Raw genomic sequence first — 20,736 nt, forward strand, 5'->3', positions numbered from 1 at the left:
AGTGTCATGTAGCTGAGCAGACCCAGAGCCTTTACACGTGGGCAGCACAGAGGAAAGCAAAACACTGACACCGAGGCCTCTTCAACAGCAATAATCATGGAGCAAATGAGCACAGTCATTTGGGTGGGTAAGTTTTTGAATAGCTACTGCAAGGAGGCTTTTTCAGGTAGCAAGGAAATGCTTCTGAGCCACAAAGTGCCTCTTCTCAGCATCTCTGCTCCTTTCTGTTGGATTTCCATGTAGCCCCAAGGTGGTGCTGGGTACATCCGCTGATATTAATGGGGTGACACAATGTAAGAGATTGTTAATGGACAAGGTACACGTGAGGTGCACGAATTGCATATTCTAGGCAATAAAAAAGCCACAACTTGGCACCTAATTTGGATGAGCTTGCAGAAGAATCTGCTGATACATGAGTATATGCAACTAGCAGAAAAGTCTTTTACTCCACAGACTCAGTTTCATATATATATATATATAAACAAATAAACATTTAAAACTTTATAACAACTTGAGTAACAATCATTAGCTATGCCTATGCTTAAAGCCAGGACTACACTTAAGTGATTAAGTAAACATGGACCCCTATATGTGAAAATCTTAAAATGCCCCATAACCATTGTGCAGCTTATGCACAATGTACATAATTTTATGCACAATTGTTCATCTTATTTCACAAAGAGGAGAAGCGAGGCAGACAAAGGTTTAGAGATGCATCAAGACCAAAACAGGGCAATAGCTAAAATGTGCAAACCTCAGCTAAAACCAACACAAATCCACTGAAGGAAGCAGGCTACCTATTTGCTTAAAATAACCTCTACAAAGAACACATTACAAAATCAAAAATGAAACCATCATCCAGCGGAACAAAAATCTGGAATACAAATGGCTAAAACTGACAGCTGAGGCTTGATTCTTTAGCAATGTCAAATGTCTTGAGATCCTACCTGATTTCTGGTGGATGGTGGCGTTGCAGCACAGAAATGAGGGGATCAGGAAGATCAGAATAGGCCAAATGCAGTGCTGAACTCCTAAAGGAGCTGGTGGGATATCTCTGATGGGAGGGAGACAGGCTGTCAGCCTTCTGCATGAGCTGAAGAAAAGGAGTGCAAGTGTCAGAAAAAGCTGTTTCTTCTCATACCTGCTTTAATACACAGTCTTCAAATCCAGGGCATCTTCTTAGGGAATAGATAGAGAGGTAGAGTTAGAGGCTCCAAGGACACTTCAGGATGTTATTTCTTTTTATAGTTAGCTGCTATCCATAAAACTGAACTAGTTAAAATAGAGAGTTGTATAAAAAATTTTGGATAATAACAAAAGTATGGGATTTTAAAAAATGCTTGTATGGAAAAGAGGTTAAATTATCTCATTCATTTCCCAATTCCCCTGCAAACTCTATCCTCATCTCCTTTTAACTCACTTACCCCACTTACCTATCCAAACACAGGGCAGACATATCAGTTCTCATCATTCTTGGTAAAAAGACAACATTTTCATGTTTGCTGTCAAATAATATCTCTTTCCAGCATGATTTCCTGCAAGCTGTGCTAATTCCTCCAGGCTTTTTAATATATGCTAGAAACTTCACTGTTTTATCTTAATTACTATCTCGGTTGGAGTCACCAAGCTGCTATCTTTGATTTTGTTGTCTCCACAAATACAAATAAAACAGTACTTCAGTGATGCTCTATGACAAACTAGGCAATATGTGCATCTAGCTCTCAATTAAGAAGGAAAGAATTAGTAGACAATATCCAGAAAATATTACTTTGTTAGAAATCAGAGTGGTGGGGCAGAATGACAATGCTACATAAGACTGTACCTACACTCCTGGGATTATATACAGTTTGCTGGAACATAAAAAATAAAAATAAAATAAATAAAAAAATAAGGTCACTGTGGAACAAGTTTACTCACTCTATATTATTGTGAACGACAAGACTATTTTAGTAACTGTTCTTTTAAACCCATATAAATTTTCAGATTTATCTCAATTTGGCTTCATGAGAACTGAAACTTGCAGTGCAAAGATCATTTATAAAAGCTTCAGAATATGAGCTTTTTAGGTAGGGGTTTTGTCACCTTTTTGGTTAATATTCGTTTCCCCCGCCCCCCCAACAAGAAAAAAAGCTTAAAGCCCACAGACTAGGACTTCTTGGAGGTGTGACTCCCTTTTTCACCTTACCTAATACATACCTCTTCTTCGCTATGCTAAACTTTCACCATGACTGCATAATAGAGTCTTACTAATATTGTTCCTGTCTGTGAGTTTGATATGACTTCCCCAAATTGGATGAAACAAGCATTTTCCATTGTGATAGACATCAAATTCAATGATCAGCACAATGAGCTGATCTCTATGATCATCTCATCATCTGTGGAGTCCTGCTGGCAGTGTCATCAGCTCTCACACAATCCCATCTTAGCTTTTGGGGTCCACGCCATCTGTCCCTGGTGGTGGGAAGTTCTTCCAGAAGCAAGCAGACTGTTATTCGTTCCTCAGTGTAGCTGAGGCTTTGTAAGGCTTTGGTTTTTTCTTCTTTATTTGGAAATAAAGTTTCCAAGCTTAAATTTAAAATATAAGCTCGTGGGACTGGGGGAATCCCCAAACGAAGTCCCAGCTCCAACATCCTGCAGTCCCCTACTCTCAGGCCCATCAATCTACAAATGCACACGGTGCTACAGACTGTGGTGGGCAGGTCCTTCAGGGCAGGGATGTTGTCATCTTTTCAGGTGATATTCAGCTCCCTGAAAGGGCTGAAATACTACATCCATACTCACTTCCCCTACTTGAATCGCACATGTGTAGTCAGGGGAGCAGGGCCATGCCAGCAATCCCTGCTCACAAAACTGACAACCTACCTCCAGGTTTGCATCATTTCCCTGGATTACTGCTGCTTCTGACACATTCCTGTTATAACAGCATAGCTCAGTGGCATTAAACAAGTAAATCTGTGGATTGTGCTCTCTGTAGTATTTTATCCCACACACTCCTGCCCCAGGTCAATTATTTAGTCAGCTGGTGAGCCCGTGCCTCGAGCAAGCATCTTGTTGGGTAAGCATCTCCTAGTCTTGGAGGAACATGTGAGAACTTCCAACTTTGTTTCCTGGTAAGGTTTAAAGTAAAAGCAGTAGGGAAAATCCCTGGAAGAACAGTCTTCCTTAAGCTGAAGACCTTCAATATTGCAAATCTGGTATGAAACATTACAAAGGCAGAATGGTGAGTCAGCTCACTTTGACCAAATTTCAGTGACTCCAAAAGGTCTTTCTGTTTTCAGGAGCCTGTTTTTGAGATACTTTTGTGTCGCTACTCTAGTACACACTGTGCATTTTTCAGGCCACCTAAATTCTAGAAATGCAACAGCTCTGTTTTCCCACCTACTAACAGTAATATTCTTTCATGACAGTCAAAAGAAGTAATTTATGTTTTTATTTGGTAGAGAGTGAAATCACTTTCACTATTACGCTGTCACTGAAGTCAGTTGGGATTATGACAGAATGATAAATTGGAGATTATTTTTTTTTGTTGGATAGTATTTACTTCAAGTACTCCTGCCAGGAGTAAGGGCCAGTTTAAGGAATCCACAAATTCCAAGGGAGACTTGGCAAAATAGATTTTGTCTTTCTGATAATTTGCTCAATGGAGCATTTCTCCCTTTAGTATTACTGGGATAATGACAACGAGCTGGATTTCAGAGAAGCAAGGTTTGCAAGGGTAGGTAATATTTTAATAGACACTGATACAGTTGAAGATAGGGGATGAGATTTCAGGGGTACAATCTTGATACTTACCAAAACCTAAATTCCACAATGCTGCTTCTGCAATCTGAGGGATAAACTCTTCTGCCACAGACAGGCAGGGATATCAGATCGGTGCAAGGGATCACTTCAGGAGTCAGCAGAAGTTGTAATGAGAGAGTTGCATCCTTTTGTGAGGGATACCAGTGCCTGAACAAGCTTTCTTTCTGTTCACAGAGGAAAAGAGCTGGCAACCTAGAAAAAGTCTTGGGTCTACCACTTCGGAGTGTTCTCAGTCAGCTTGTTTGTACTTCAACTTCCCTTTGAAGAAGCTGCAGAAGTACATAAAAACCTCCTTCTGGTAGCCTGGCACTGACCTACAAGCCAGCACCTGTACGGCTCTGTCACACTTCAGCCTGGAGAAGAGGAGGCTCTGGGGAGACCTTACTACTACCTTTAAATATGTATAGTGGACTTACAAAAGAGACAGGGAAGGACTTTTTACCAGGGCCTGTAGACAGGACAAGGCAACAGTTTTCAAATGAAAGAGGATAGATTTAGATTGAACATAAGGAAGACATTTTTCATAATGAGGGTGGTAAGACACTGGAACAGGCTGCCCAGAGAAGCTGTGGATGCCCCATTACTGGAGGTGCTCACAGCTGAGCTGTATGGGGCTTTGATCAACCTGACCTAGAGAAAGGTGTCGCTGATCATGGTAAGGGCATTGGACTAGATGATCTTTAAGTGTCCCTTCCAAACCAAACCACTCTATGATTCTATGATACTCAAATTTTTGTATCCTGCCTATACACTTGGTACAGAAATGCATGAAAAAAGCTTTTCATGAGCCAGCTGTGTCTGTTGATCTGCATGGTGACCTGCTTCTCTAGCCCAATGTACTGTACACTTACTACTTTTATATTCTGGGCCCTGTTGTTGTCAACTCTACTGTAACACTGCTGGTTCTCCCAGTCATTGGTGTAAGTTTCTTTAATGAGCAAGTAAACAATTTTGTCACATTAACAACATTTTTATAGCATACACAGCTTGTAAAAGCTCATGTTGGAGGAAACAGCCTTCTATCAACCCAATGCTTTCAACAAAAAAAAAAAAAACAGGCTCTGTGGGTTTACTAGAAGGATTTGCAGTACATTATCTAAGAATTGCTAGTTGCAAACTGAGCTCAAGACATGAATCAAAACTTCAAGCTATAATTTTCAATAATGGTATTAAATGCATTAGACTTTTCAAAAAAGCTTAGTCACTACAGCAAGGTAGCAGGTGAGTCTCCCTACCAAATATAACTGGATATTTAATTATGGTGAGCATTAACAACTGAGTTTCTGACTTTTGCTATAAGTGTACACATCTGTAGCTTTGATTATTGTCTGAATTATCTGAATTGTCTGAATTCCAAAGTGACGGTCCACTCAGATTCCCATTTCAATCAACAAGAGAAAATGCAGGCTTGCATCACCGTGTTAAGTTTAAACTTTGAATTTTGAGGAAAGAAAGAGAAAGAAATGTAATTTCAATGCGTGAAGGGTTTTTTTCATGCATCTGTAAAACCTGAACAATGCTCTTTTTCATAGCATGTGGAAAAAAGAACATCTCTGGGATAATCTGATTTGGTCCACTGCAAAAGCTATACTTTTTCCCCTACCAAGTAAACTCTAAGCTAGTCAAGCCCTTTCTCATCAGGCATCTGCACACTTTCTTGCTCTGACTGACAGCAAACCTCACAAATTCTTGGTTTTGTCCTCAGCTCTGTCATGGTAGATGCATCCACAATAATGACTGAGTACTATCCTTGCGTCTTCCTAATTCTGAGACTTTGAAAAGATGTAGGAAAAAAAGAACTCATAGCTTAAAGTTCCATAATTAAAAATACCTAAATAGTAATCATTTCAATGCTTGTTGTAGATAAGGAAATGGAAACTCCAAAATCCAGCCTACATGCTTTCCTACACAGATCTTTCAAAAAATGTTTTAGTTTTCGATCAGAAGGATTGAGGCATATCACTCAACATTTCTGCTGCTCATGGCAGAAATCTTATTTACTGAACTTGATTTGCTACAGATGATGATCAAGAGCCAATTAAAATGCTAAAGGAATACTTCCATTACATTTTGGATTTTGAGTAAATTTCCCTTTTCTGGTTTCCACAGGGTCAGATGAATGATTTCAGGAAACAAATGTTCTAGTGACATTAAAGTTCATATTTGGACTCAGCTAAGTCTCTTTCAAACCACAGGATTTCTTCTTCTTCCTTTTCTAAGCTATTCCTTCCCTCTAGCTACACCAGCTATTTATTTGTGAGTTACTTTAAATCCCTTCCATTTTATAAGGCACTTCACTTTTGACAGCACTGGAAAAAATGCAGCTTTGCCTTCTAAATTTAGTAGAAGGGGAAGAAATAAACAGATTGTTTGCGGGTCTCTCTGCTTCTATTCTTCTGTTCCAAACTATTCTCCATAAGTTCCTGTCTATCGCCTTTTGTAAATAACATCTGCTTTTCAAACTCCCTGTCTCCTAATTAGTCTGAATCTTTTGTAAGAGTATAGTATGTATTCAGAAATGTACAAATCAAGTGCTAATGGGTAGTAACATACATTTCCCACTCACTCAGCATTTACATCAATTTCTACATTACATGAAAAAAAAAAAAAAAGAATTTGCTGGGGAAAAAAAAAGGCGGTTTCAAAATTATGCATTTTTGTTGATAGTGCCAAATATTTTCAACCTTGAGAAAGTTTTTTTTTTTTTTCCCCAGGTGATATTAATTTATTGTCTTTCTTATCTCTTTTCTAACATATCAACTGGTTTGGGAAAAATCTCTTCTCTGTTATAGACAGCTTCACCCCACATCCTTTCTTTCTTAAGGGAATGTGTCAACTCCAGGCTACAGAGTAGTTCCCACTCAGTTGCTTTCTGTTTGCCATAACTATCTAGATTTTTCATACAAAACAAAATAGGTCAGACCAGCTCCATCAATAGATATCAAAGGAAGGAAGTATTGAAGTATTTACTTCCTAATTATTAAGGACTTGCTATTATAAGATGGGAGACAAATCTAAACTTATTTTGCCTGTGGCAAAATGTGTCTTTGAACCAAAAAAATCCCCCTGTGCAAGGTAAACTTCCCAAACTCCAGGATTTCAGTGATAAACCTTGAGATCTGAAAAATCCAAACCTAATGGTCTTACTATCAGCTAGATAATTAGCTGAATTAAGCATACTGAATGACGAAAAAGAAAAATTAATGCACTACTTTGATTAAAGCCTAGCTAAGTAAAGTTTTCAGGAGCCAACTGGAAACAGAACCATGAGCCAGAGCCATGTCAAAGGGAATTCTACACAGATTCATTTTTGGACATACATTTTTAAAATGTGTTTTATGAATGATCTGGAGAAATACTTGAGTGCTATCTGTGGGAAAAAGAAAGAAAATGGCAATACTCTACTCATTAACAGCCACAAAATCACTGCCAGAACACCCAGCCACTGGATCCCCATGCCTCTAAAATCTGTAGTGAGATATTCTGTATTTTAGGCAAAATTTTGAAAGTTTTAACCAACATAAACACCTGTCCCAGTTCTGGTCCCTCAGGTGCATTGGTGTGTCTTCTGACTCTCATGGGAAAAACAAAACAAAACAAAACAAAACCCCTCATTCTGAATCTCACCCTTTGTGCTCACTGTTAAACTCCCTGAGAGGAACATAAGCAATGGTGCCAGACATGTACAGAAGCATGTAAAAGGGAAAGGCAGTACAAATCATGTGGAAACAACACCTGTAATGCTAGGTTTCTGACTGTGACTATTCTTTTCTCTGGGAAAGGAAGAGTCTTTAGTACTTAGAAAAAAAAAGACAAAAAGGTTGCCAATTTTGGGGAGACAGGGTATTCTCATTCTTCAGCTCTGATAATTGAAAATGATTAGAAAGCCCCCAAAAGCTTAGTTCCTGCCTTATTATGAGCAGCCAGGCCCTCTGACAGGTAATTTCACTAGTAGGGTGATCTCTTGACAACAAAGCAAAAAAATGGCCAACACCTTTGTCAACCTTTAGCTCTTATTAGTTGAGAGTATTCCCTGAACCAAATGTAGTTTGTTTACTTTTTAAACCTAAAAAAGGTTCAAAGTGGAATACTCTTCCAAGTATTCTCCAAGTTCACTTTAAACCCATGGAAACCCATGTGTTTACAGCAACTTTCATCAGGTTCACCTGGTTTCATGTACAATTAGATCATATGAAATGAAGGTCACATCTTGCAATAAAGAATGTTGGATGTACTTAAAAGACAGGAAAATGAGAATCTGAAAAGGACCTAATATTATGGAAGATAATAGACTCAGTATGGGCTGTTAGGGTGCTGCTGGGCTTGAAAGCTGAAGGCATCCTTGAGCAATACAAGCAGAACTCCAGAAAAGGAGTAGAAAAATCACATTGCTGGGTGCTTATTTAACAGCTTCTGGAATACCACACCTGGTTCTGGCCACTGCAGTTCAAAATGGTAATTGAGAAACTGGAGAGTATACTGAGACAGACAGGCCAACACATGGTAAAAGCAGTGGAAAACACAGGTGAAAGCAAGACTGCCCAGATGTGTGAGTTACTCCAAAAGAAGGCTAGATGGAAAACTAATCACGGCTTAGACTATGTGTAGGGGAAGAACAAAATTCTGGGACAGCATTTTAAATCTATTAGAAGTTTCTAATAGACATGCTTTTCACATGCTTTTAAGAAAGTATTTGTGTGTGGGGAAAAGACTAATGAACCACTAGGAAAGCTTCCTAAAAGTTGGGACGATTTTCTACCACTAGCAACTCTAGGAACAAAATCAGGTGTTCTAAGAGAACACAACTTAAGTTAGAACAAAACAAAACAAAAATCACCAATTCAGAGAAATGCTATTGCCTGTGTAATATAAATCATGCTGCATAGTCCCAGTGGTCCCTTTCGGCTTTGTTTTATAGGATTCTGGAAGTGCAATGAAAACAATTGGAAGATGCCAAGAAATCTTGTTAGATTTTTTAAATTCTCATCCTCACCAGTCTGATAGCAAAGTTTGACACTGGAATAGAAACCATTCACCTGCAGTGTTGCAGTTTTATATTTCTTATGCCTCCCATTTTGCATCTTTCCCAGTCACTACTGCTTGAGTTCAGATCATCTCCCCGCTCACGAAAGTTTCTAGCCGAGTCAGTTACCAATTTCACCCAAACTGTGCTATTTCCATCTCCATTTGTCATGTTTATGGTAACATGTTTACTACTTAATGTTCATACAAAGCTTGGAAGATGGAAAGAGCTCTCTAACTGATAAATGTTGTCATTTATGCAGTTCCTAAAACCTGTGAGGCAGGAAATACAGGCTAAATCTACAGGCTGAACTCATAGCTGGCGTGGAGGTAGGGGAGATAGCTTAAAATGTCTGCCTTCTAGTGAGGGGCAGCTCAACTGGTGCTTTCTCTGTGGCTAGCTAACATAGCCAAGGGCAGGGTTTCATCCCGTATCTACCACTTTAGGGCAAAAAGCTGCTATGTAGGCAGTACTTTAATGCAAGCGGTGCTGCCAAAAGGTCTGCCCAGAGCCCCAGTGCCATGTGGCCTACACCTGCGACTGGGCCCCTGCAGGCTCCAGGCCCACCTGAGGCACACCTCAGGCACCTGGGCCGGCACTGTCGGCCACGTGTATGGTGCCATATACGTGAAACGCATTCCTTTTTAGATGAAGATAGAATGAAGGATTTCTGTGCCTGTGGTGCATTAAGTAATAGTAATGGATCTCGATTACTTGAAGGACCTCTAATGAATTTCTGTATTGGCAATGCTTGAGTTAATTGGTTGGTCAAGAGATTAACTGCTGCTCCCTTGTTGTTGCTCAGCATTTCTGTTCTAATTTCCATGAGACAGGCAATGTTCCAGGAATCAAAAACTTAAAGAGAAAAAAAATCAAAAATAGCTATTTTCATTACCATGTCTTCCTTCCCTCACTAGTTGACAAGAGCTACTGAAACGCAGAAGATTAATCGAGGGGAAAAAAAGTTTTGCTGTCTAAAAGATACCTACCTTGCTCTGATATAATCCTCCTGATCTATTTAAATTGCTTCTCTCCTTAGCCTCCCTCTCCATTTTGTCTGCTCGTTCATTTTGAACTTCCTTCTGAACCATTTTCCTCTTCTGCTGCTGACTGAAGACTTCTAACTCTTACTCACGGGTTTGATATTTTCTGATATTTCCTGTGCCTAAAACCAACTTTTCATCTAGTTTTCTGAAGAAAAAAAAAAAAAAAAACTAATCTTTTGTCAGCTGCCAAGCTTGGACTAAAAGACAAGCTGTATGCTGAACCTTTTTGTATGCACTTTTCATTACAGAAGCATACATCAACCCAGGGATGACAAGTGAAGCGGTTTCAACTGGCACATTTTCATTCTACATTACTGAAGTACTTACATCCTGCTTCTAAGTATATATTACTCTATACAGGCTATGTCTATAATATACACTTGCAGTGTAAGCACCCAGACTATAATTTTTAAACAGTGAAATCCTCCGTCACTGATACGGTTTTGGCAACACACTGCCTTTCATTTTTCATATCACTAACTCTGTTTGACTTAAATGTTTTCAATTTTAAAAACCGTTTTCTCATGAGTTCAATAGCTACATTTCAGGCATCTCCTGCACCACCAAAATTGAAGTGTGAAATCTCATCAAGATCCAGAAAATCTGTCTAGATGCACAATGTAATGATGAGTACTTAAAAACTGTTCAGCTAATAGAAATAGACAGGTGAAGAGTTAGATGAGGTTCAGACTCCACCGTTCCTAATCGAACCTCTGACTGCAGGGACGGTCTGATACCTGCTGTCATAACATGTTCCTTAAAGGACAACTCAGGATTGTGGCAACAATGAACAGCTAAACTTTCTAAACTAAGGTTACCACTTCTTGGTTTCTAAGTCTGCACTGACCTCATAAGACACAGGCTATCAACCCTGTAGTTTCCAACATACCTGTTAGCTGTAATGGTCTGCAATTTTGCAAGGAGCTCTTAAGGTGAGCTCAGCCTGGGCCAAAGACTCCCCAGGTTGTAGGCAGTCTCAAAGGACACAGCCTTTCTGGGCACAAAGCACGGGTGCATTCTGGTCAGCAGTTCAGGAGACGTAACCACCTTCCTTTTCCATATCCTTCTGCATATCCCAGTTGCAGTGTCAATATCTCCATCTTCTTTCAGTCAGCTTAGCCTTACTTCCCACATCTTTGCTTCAAAAAGGAAATGCACCAAAACCAAATGACCCAATAAATCAAGCCACTTAGAATCATAGAATCATTAAGGTTGGAAAAGACCTCCAAGATTGTCTGGTCCAACCATCACCCTACTACCAATGTCACCCACTAAACCACGTGGTGTCCCTAAACACCACGTCCAACCTTCCCTTGAACACCCCCAGGGATGGTGATGCCACCACCTCCCTGGGCAACCTGTTCCAATGCCTGACTGCTCTTTCTGAGAAGAAATGTCTCCTAAACTTAATAAGTCCTTGACTTGTGCATGTGGACATCTCCATTAGGATTCTGCACCAGACCCCATGCAGCCATTGCAGTAGAATGAAGCTGGATGCTGGAGAGAATCACTGCCTTGCCCAGCAATCCCCACACCATGACAAAAGCACTGAGACTAGCAGCATGGGGGCAACAGTGTACAGAACAGTTTAGCAAATTCTGATATATGTAGTGGTGGAGTGATTTGTTTTTATTTTGGTTATTTTTTAAACTTTTTTGGTTTTTTTTGTTTGTTTGTTGGTATGAGCAGCTTTATTACAAGGCTAGTTTACAAGTGGTGGCTTAAACGTTTGGTTCATTCTATTCCAAAGCTTTATCTTTTAAAAATTAAAAAAGAATAACTATATCTCTTCTGACCATGTTTGAAGGTTTTTTTTAAGTCCGTATAATATAGAACTTGACTGTGAAAAGAGAATTTAGGGAAAACAACCTCTGAAAAGGTTTTCTTTGGCAGAATTACGAACAAGCAAAATCTACTTCTACTCAGTTGTTCTTAATGGGGCGCCTGGTGAGTCAGTGTATTTGGAAGTCCTTCTAGGTTACAGCGTCTTGTCTACTTTCATGTTTTGATCCTACTTTGATTCAGCTTTCTTTAGATATAAACACTGTAAACTTGAAAGTCAACCTGAGATCAAGATCTGATGACAGCAGTATATACATTATGAAAGAATAATGAAGCCATGTGTTACTACACTGTCGGATGTAAGCTGAGGGTTTAGATGGTCATGCTCCTGCTCCTTGTGCCTCCTTGAAGGCTAAAAAAAGGGCAAGACCTTGCAGAACACAAGTCACAGCTCAGAACTGAGATCTGATAAAAGTACAATGTTGAACGCAGAATAAAAATCTGTTACCACTACTAAAAGGTTCAGTAAGAGTTGTGACTCAAGGAACTAGAAACACTATTTTTGGAATGACAAAATCAAAAAACTCCAATGGGGGGAAGGTTCTTAAAATGAACTAAACATTTACTTCTTGTCCCACAAGCATTAGAAGGAAATCAGATCCATTCATTTGGAAGCAGCTACTACTGTAAAGGAGCATTTTTTTTTTTTTGAAAACCCAAGTCACACTAATCAATCCCAGATATGATACAGAAAAAAATAAATATGTGAAACTCTTTCCATATGGTCCTCTCTGTAAACAGCAATATTTCTGAAACAACTTTTGTATAAAGAATTCCAGAGAATGAGCAGAGTAGTCTGAAATTAGTTTCTATAATGCACTTTTCAGAATTATTTAAAACATGTGGAAGAGCTGGTCTTTTGGTTAAACAAGATTCTTGAAACTGATATTGAGTTTTATACCTGAAATGGTTCTTGGTGATTTTCAAACAATTTTACTTTAGCTTGCTTCACCATTTCTGACTCTGAGTTACAGACCCTTGGAGCACATGTTTTCTTCAAGACTTACCACAGCTGGAGCAGACAGTGTAAAATTCCCAATTCAGAAATGTCTCAGGAAGTGGAAATTTAACTTCAAAACAAAGTTTTAATGGCCTACAGGGTGCATTTATACACCCTGTTACATAAAGTACTACAAGAATCTGAACATCATTCATACTTGTTCAGACAAAATTTGTAGCTGACATTAAACTACAATTGGTCTAAATAAGCTCACCTGATGCGAGCGCTATTTTTAAGAATGCTTAATAGCCACTGTCACACATCCCATAAAGCCTAAAGTCCTCCCTGATTAGACTTGCAGAAATTTGCATGTATGTTCTGCAGTAAAAGGAAAATATCTGTAGGGCAGTTATTCAATGACCTTAAGTCACAGGGCTCAGCTGCAAAATGCTTTGAGGTTTGAGTCCTTCCCGCTTCAGGAATTAAATTCTTTTGTGAATTCATAAATAACTAAGGTACCCAGGAGGTTTATGCAATATTTACCTTACTTAAATTGACCAGAAGGTACAATTTGTTTCAAGTCTGCCTATTTGCCTGTGCTCAAAGTCCAACAGCAAACAGGTCTACCTCCCTCACCATTGTGTGCACTGTTCAGAAGAGCACTGTCCCAAACAACCTCCGAAAGCAGGCACTCTGGACCAGGTAGACCAGCTAGCTGGGTCTGCTCTTTGGCTCTGGATGCTCTCTGTGAATTGAAAGATCAGAGACTCTTTCATACTGCTATTTCAGGTAGGCCATTGCTGTAATTGCCATCAGGGAAATGTCGTAATCTCAAGTGGGAGAGGATATAAATAATATTGAATGGGTTGTGAAGTATCCAGGAGTCGATTTGTCTATTAAGACATGAGCTGTGCTGTGAGCCACACGTAAGCAAAACTTGTTCAGTTGCTCATGAATTGCTAAGGATTTTTCTCACTCTTAAAGGTGATACCATCACTAAGAATAGGCCATATTATCACTTTTTAAATCAGGCTGTAAAATAACTAATCTACTTATATCAAAGGGCAGACACTTTGCCGTGCTGTGCAGCCTGCCTCAATTCAGATGCAAAAGCTCAAGATCTAAGTACAGTCTGAGGCCTGTAAGTGACAGCATTTAAAGTTTACCACATTTCAAAAAAAAACTTTTTAACATCTTCCGTTTGTCTTCTTTTACAGAGACATTTCTGAAATAAGTGTTCAGACAGCATGTATCGGATGTAAGGGTTACTGGTTTTCCTGTGCCATCACTGGGATCAGACAAGACAATCCAGGCACTACTCTGCCTTCTGAGAGACTGTGAGGTAAACTACTAGACATGCAGGAAATTATTATGTTTTGGCATCAGGGAAGACCAGAGATGGCATCAGGGAAGACCAGAGATGGCTTCAGCCTGCACAAACAGCCTCTCAAGTGCAGTTGAGTGTTTGAGGGGCTCATACGCAACCTGTCAGGGCTGAATTCAGGTACAGAGACTACAGGCAGTAGGAAAGTCTTGGGAAGATCCCAGGAAGATCTGGGAGAAGTGCGGCAGCCTCACAAAGCACAGCCAAGGAAGCACAGAAATAACCAGCAGCAAATTGCCACAGACTGCACTAACTTAGGACCACAGGAAAGGAACAAGCAGGAGATGAAGATACAAGAAAGTTCTTACACAATCTCTGCTCTGAAAGAAAATTCAAAGTCACAATGAATACAAAAAGGCTCAAGTTCAAAGTCACAATGAATACAAAAAGGCTCAAGTTCAAAACCACAGTGAATACGAAAAAAAAATTCAAAACCAGACTGAATCTCAATGGGCATGTTTTGCAGGTCACAAGCCTGTTCCTTGCACCTCTACCAGACATTGGGCCAACACGCGCAGCTCTTCTTGCCCCTTTCCAGTCAAGCGACCAAAACTGAGTACTGTTTTCTGCTATTGCTGTGCTAAGAAGCACAGCAGACAGAAAGGAAAAACATTCTCAGTTGCAAAATTCCCTCCTTAGTCATAGGTATGAGAAAATGCTTCACTGCAGACAGGAAAAGTGAACACCCATTCTCCTCCCTTTCACCCCCTCCTGGGATACTGGGTTCAGTAAATGGAAATACCAGGGGAGTGTCTTCTTGGAATTTAAATGGCATGCTGTTACAGGGAATTGAAAAAAAGAAAAAAGATTTCACATATTTTCTCACTGTCTGCATTGTTTTCACTTTTGGTTGCAACATGTATGCTTTTCATAGCTCTAAGGAGATATGCAGTATATCTAGTACCTCGAAGCCCTAATTATCGATACGCTGTGCTCCCAGTACCTCTGTATTGGTACATAAAACCCAAGTAGCAGGCCAAATTCTTCCCTTGCTCACACTGGTACAACTGTTCCTGTCTTAAAAGTCAGTGGGAGCCATGTTCAATTTGCTCTGCCTTCATGTAGTGTTTTATGTCTTTTTTAAGCACACATTTTATTACTAGGTCTCTTATTTCCATCTGCTCACACCGACTCACACAAAAAGTCTCTCTTTAGGGCATTCTACAAACAAACTAACGAGATGAATGCAAATTACAGCAGCCGCTCCTTCTGCCCCAGCCTTCTCGGTGCAAAGGCCCGTATGCACAGAAGCGATAGGCAAAGCTGTGCTGCTTCCAAGATGGAGCTGCGGATTTTGTTGACTTAGAAAATATTCAGGTTTCTTCTGAGAGAAGCACAATGACAATGATGCTTGTTATTTCGACTATACTCACACATACATTTTTTTTTAATTAAAATCTTAGTGATGAGAGGTAGCCCTCTGATGGTACCATGCATCTTTCTCCAGCAGCTCCTCAGGGCCAGCCCTACTTGTATTACTGAGCCAGGTTCTGGCAGTTTCTGATCCACACTACCCAGCTTTTCCAGCCACTTACAGAGCTGACCAGCGCCTGGTGCTCTCTGCATCTCTCTCGCAAGGCCTGCGACTGCCCTCGTTTCCACACCACGATGAATTCTGCTGAGGTCGCCTTTGCAAGGAGTGTAGAGAAATGAATGGACCACAGGTGGTCAGCAATGAAGTTCCAGAAATCGCCGGTCACCAAGCTCTCACCAGAGGTAAAAAGCTGCAAACAGGGAAGGTAATATTTACGAGGGTTCACTTGAGGTGCAGTATGCTCTCATTTGCTCTTCACTTGTGACATCCACATGTTGCCACTCGTTAAGAGAAGCAGACACCGGCACTAATAAGATGCCCTCAGTAATCCACGATTCCCTTTCTTCAGCACAACAATACCCTTTGACCTAAAGGTTCCTTGTTTGGCAGAATGTTTAAGGTATAAGCAAAAGGATCATTTTCATTTTTTTATATTGCTAATCTGAACAGCATAAAAAAGCAAGTAGTGAACAGGTAACTAATTAAATTCTTCCTTGGAAGAACAATGGCAACAGCACAACCTTTTTATGAGGCATGTGCTTTTAAACTGATAACTCCACTTTCTGGTTTTTTACTTGCCCTTCCTTCTTCTGCTTTTAAGACAGAATTCAAGAAATGCTGGAATTAATTATCTCCACAGCAATACTCATCAAAGCACTCCTGCTTCTACGGAAGCCAGGGATGAAAAGTTACTAGGCAAATCTACAGGAAAAGTGCACCCATTGGATTCTTACAAGCAGGCTAAATGTTCGTAGGATAAAATGAATAAAACTGGAACATTTCTTTCAAAAAGTATTTTCTCTCAGCTGATGTCTCTGAGTGGTGCTAGCATTACCTAACTTGATGATGAACATATTTTAAAGAGCATTTTTCCGCTAACAAATAGACATTCTGAGAGGTAACCATATGTTTAAGTGCTCCACAGAGTCATGGTCTGAAAGAGGAAAGGGTCTTATGGAAAGCATGCCAAGACAAAATCCTGGCCCACAGAAGTCAATAAGAATTTTGCTTTTGATTTTAATGAAGCCAGGATTTCACTCAAGAGAACTGCAGAAGGGTCAACCTATTCAGAGAAAAAAAAAAGTATCCAGATGTCTCACAGTATTATGGGCTCTAAATCAGAAAGTGCTGTAGCATTGTGAAACATTTTTTTTTTCACTCTCTTTACTGCAAGAAATAGAATGCCGTATTTTTAACCAAAAATAATTTTTACCAATAAAACAAATATAAAAGAATGTATGGGAGAAACACAGGTCTATTGAATTGTGAGATGTACTAATGCCTTTTTTTGTCTTACAGCTTAATCCTTCTGCAGAGAGTTAGATTTCTCATTTTTTATGTTGACAGTCACATTTATTTCTACTGTATGGATTTATACCAGAGTAAAAAGAGAACAATGAACCTCTGGACTGATAAAGCAGATGTTTTTTGTTGTTGTTTTTTGTTGATTTTCGTTTTTAAATCGGAAGGTAATAGAAGATTAATTGGCTCTCATAGGTATGCATGTCTGCAAGGCTAGTCAGAGATATGAAGGGCCATTTTCACTCAGCTGTCTTAAGAAACTAATGTACACACTCCTTCAGTTAGGACAACATTATATACCTGTTTCAGAAGCCAGGGGAATTTTAATCGCCATGTTACTATAATTTAACTGCATTTGGTCTCTTTTTCTCCTCCCACACCCATCTAGACACTGCTTTTCTGTTGTATTCAAACTGCATCCTGTTGGGATGCTGACATTCTGCCATACCTTTGCTCAGAAGCATTCACAAGGAGAACATACTTCCTGCCAAAGCTCTCACCAGTTGTAAAGCAAACAAAAAGTGTCCTCAAAATGTTCCATCATATGCAAAACAAGACAAATTTACAGTCGAGGAAACTTCACGTGTTTAATGTGGCTTGTATTTCAGTTAGCATCTCCTGACATCTCGTGCCTGATAGGAATATGTATGGAAAGAGCAAGCAGTGACCTCTCCACTACCACGAAGCCTTGCACTTGAGCAATCCAGCACTGCAAGCCCCGGCTCTTTGACTCGCTCGGTCTTGAGCTTCTGTCTGACAGTGCAATCTGTCACTGTCAGCCTACAAGGGCAGGCTGACAACAAACCGTGTAGTAAGTAATAAAGCCCCAAATACTTCTACATCCTTCTCCCCTGTAATTGGAAACCTTTGAGCTTGAAACTCATCTCATTTACATCAGCATAAATTCTGATTAACACCACCAAACACAATGTAATTCCCAGTAATTATTTTAAGGAAAATGAAATCAAATTCCAGCACAATGAATCCTAAAAGCGAGAGGATACTAAATATAGTCATAATCACTTCATTTAGTGAGCCAAAGAGCAAGTGAGCAGCAGCACTAACTGACCCTAAGCGTACATTCTAATCACTACTAAATTACAGAATATTGTATTATTTTGTGAGTGTTGCAAGGAACTATTAACAATTACCAATTTGGAATCAATAGAGTGTAATTACTGTGTGATCACCAGAAATAAGTGGTCTTTGCTAGGTGTTGGTTATGTAATTACAGATTAATAACAGGAGTGCCTATGCCGTGACACAAAGCAATGTGCCAGAGATCTATTCTTGAATCCAGAATGCTAAGGGGCTGAGAAGCTACCTACTGACACACCAAAGGTTATGGCTATATAATTCAGTCACTACAGCGTCACGGAATCACAGAATCACTGAATAGTTTGGGTTGGAAGGGACCTTAGATCATCTCACTCCACCCCCCTGCCATGGGCAGGGACACCTCCCACCAGACCAGGTTGCCCAAAGCCCCATCCAGCCTGGCCTTGAGCACCTCCAGGGATGGGGCATGCACAGCTTCTCTGGGCAGCCTGCTCCAGTGCTTCACCACCCTCTGAGTGAAGAATTTCTTCCTAATCTAAATATTACATTTTTTAGTTTAAAACCATTACCATAACCTTGTCCTATCACTACACTCCCTAACAGAGTTCCTCCACAGCTTTTCTGTAGGCCACTTTAGGTACTGGAAGGCCGCTACAAAGTCTCTCTGGAGCCTTCTCCAGGGTGAACAACCCCAATTACCTCAGCCTGTAGGAGAGGTCTCTTCACAGGAGAGGTGCTCCAGCCCTCTGATCATCCTCATGGCCCTCCTCTGGACTCACTCTAACAGGTCCTTCTTGTGCTGGGGACCCCAGAGCTGGATGCAGCACTCCAGTATCCATGAAAAACACTTCAAAGGAAAATAAGGGACATTTTATTAATTTATTTATTTTTAACTGGGGAAGTAATTCAGTTCCTCAGTACCAAAGCAACTCTGAAAAGAAAAAAAAATAAATAAAAAAAAAAATTTTGAAACAGGCTTCCCTTTTTAATTGGCCGGTCCCAGTTGTAATACCAACCTCCACCTTCCAGGGGGCAAACATGAAAAGATGTCAGGTGCATTCCAGCACTGAGCTGTAGCAAGCACAACGCGGAGCTGCTTGAGTTGGGCTGGTCCCAGCTCTGAGGGGGGCAAAGGAATTCTGAAAGGAAAAGCCACTATGCAGCAGCATCACCCTCTGTCCTGGGAAAAACCAGTACCTCAGAGGGGTTTTTTGGCTTCTTCCCTCCCTCCCTCTCTCCTTCCCAGAAAAACAACTAGCTTGCCCACTGGGCCTTAGCATGTCATCTATCCAGAAAAAAAAGGAAACACGGAGAAAAGCTACAAGTTCTTATCCACATATAATGTACAGATCTTCCTCTCAGCAAAACAAGTCCCTAGAGTGTTTAAACACGAGACTCACTGAGCCACATGCAGTAGCAGGGGCACTTGCTGTGTTCCTCAAGGCATCTTTGCATCAAGCAACCTGTCATGGGAGAAAGGAAGCCAAAACCTTGTCCCCATTTCTGGTTTGGTTTGAATGCACAGACCCAGTGGTTTCAGGCCCTGACTCTTCTCTTCTCTTCTCTGAGGTGGAATTTCAGTTCCAGGGCAGGAGCCATAAAAACTAACCACACACAACTGACATGGTTTACCTACCTCTGCTTCCTTCATTCTTAATTCCAAGAGGAAAGCCATGCGGGGATCCCCAACCATCCTGTTGAAGACTTAGTTGATTTAGGGGAAAAAAAATATAAAAAAAAAATTCAAACCAAGCTTCTGTGGATTCCTGCTCCTATTATCTATGGCTTTGGCAAGATCCTTTCACACTAAACGGCAGCGTGTCTGTAGTTTTAAGGACAAATTACTCTGTCCAAGACTCTGCTTCCCCCTCAATCTTCTGTCCTTCTCATGGCAATCCCTCTCAAACTGGGCACACAAAGGTAGAGGCATCCAAAATAAAACAAAGCCCTAATTATTCCCCTAATTTTTAAACGAGGTTAGTAATTAGTTTACAGTCTGTTGCAATGAGCTCCTGTGTGGCTTGTGTAACAAATGAGGTCCCTTCAATTAGATGGCCATTGCCAGCAGTGGCTCAAATGCCAGTTTTAAATGATTTTTGTTCCAAACACATCCCTAGCATTACTTTATCCACAGAGCTTGTCTTGTTCTTTCAGGATTCAGGGAAAATAAGTGTTTGCTCTATGTGGTTGGCACACCGAGAAGCAAGGACTGGATTTTTTTTCTTCTGTGTCCTCAGGTGCCTGACTCCCATTTCAATCAATGGAAACCTTTAGAAACCTGCCCCCAAATGACCTGGGGCTTGTGTGCTCCATGTCTGCTCTATTGCTTCAGGCACGTGCCTAGCCAGTTGGTATACCAACTGCTACAAGGAGCCACAAAAACAGCGCAGTACTGAGTCACCATTAAAGCAAGAACAGTCTGTCAAATCCTATCAGAGGTCTGAAGAAGAATAAATGTCACAGTCATTAATATCATCTCTGAAAGCACCTTCCTCTTCTGGATTTCCCATCCATACAGATTAGTGCTGTTGGAAGTGCACTGCGCAGTAATAAATGTTGAGTATTTATGCTTAGTATTAAACATAATCCAAAGCATAAAAGTTGACATGAGATCTACAGAGAACATGCAGCTGTAAACATGGTGATTTGTGTACCAGTACTAGTGAACAAGGTCTGCCTGGGAAGAGTGGACGAGCACTGCTCCAGATCTCACAACAGTGCCACCATGATGTGTATTCTAGCACCCATATCCTCAGCTCAGTATCTAGAGAGCTCTGCATGGAAGTCTTTCATAAATCTGAACAG

At 40.3% G+C, this 20,736-nt stretch overlaps 1 long non-coding RNA gene across 1 annotated transcript; it reads right to left on the reverse strand.

Annotated features, from left to right (window-relative positions):
• Window positions 1-953: 953 nt before the first annotated feature.
• On the reverse strand, window positions 954-19,918 carry LOC308190658. Its single transcript, XR_013947446.1, has 3 exons — window positions 19,568-19,918; window positions 18,631-18,778; window positions 954-1,093 (listed from the first exon to the last, which is right to left on the reverse strand). It is a non-coding gene; the product is annotated as an uncharacterized lncRNA (long non-coding RNA).
• Between the last annotated feature and the right edge of the window lie 818 nt (window positions 19,919-20,736).

This window comes from Anser brachyrhynchus, assembly GCF_964034855.1.
Source record: "Anser brachyrhynchus genome assembly, chromosome: 2".
NCBI classification, from domain to species: domain Eukaryota; kingdom Metazoa; phylum Chordata; class Aves; order Anseriformes; family Anatidae; genus Anser; species Anser brachyrhynchus.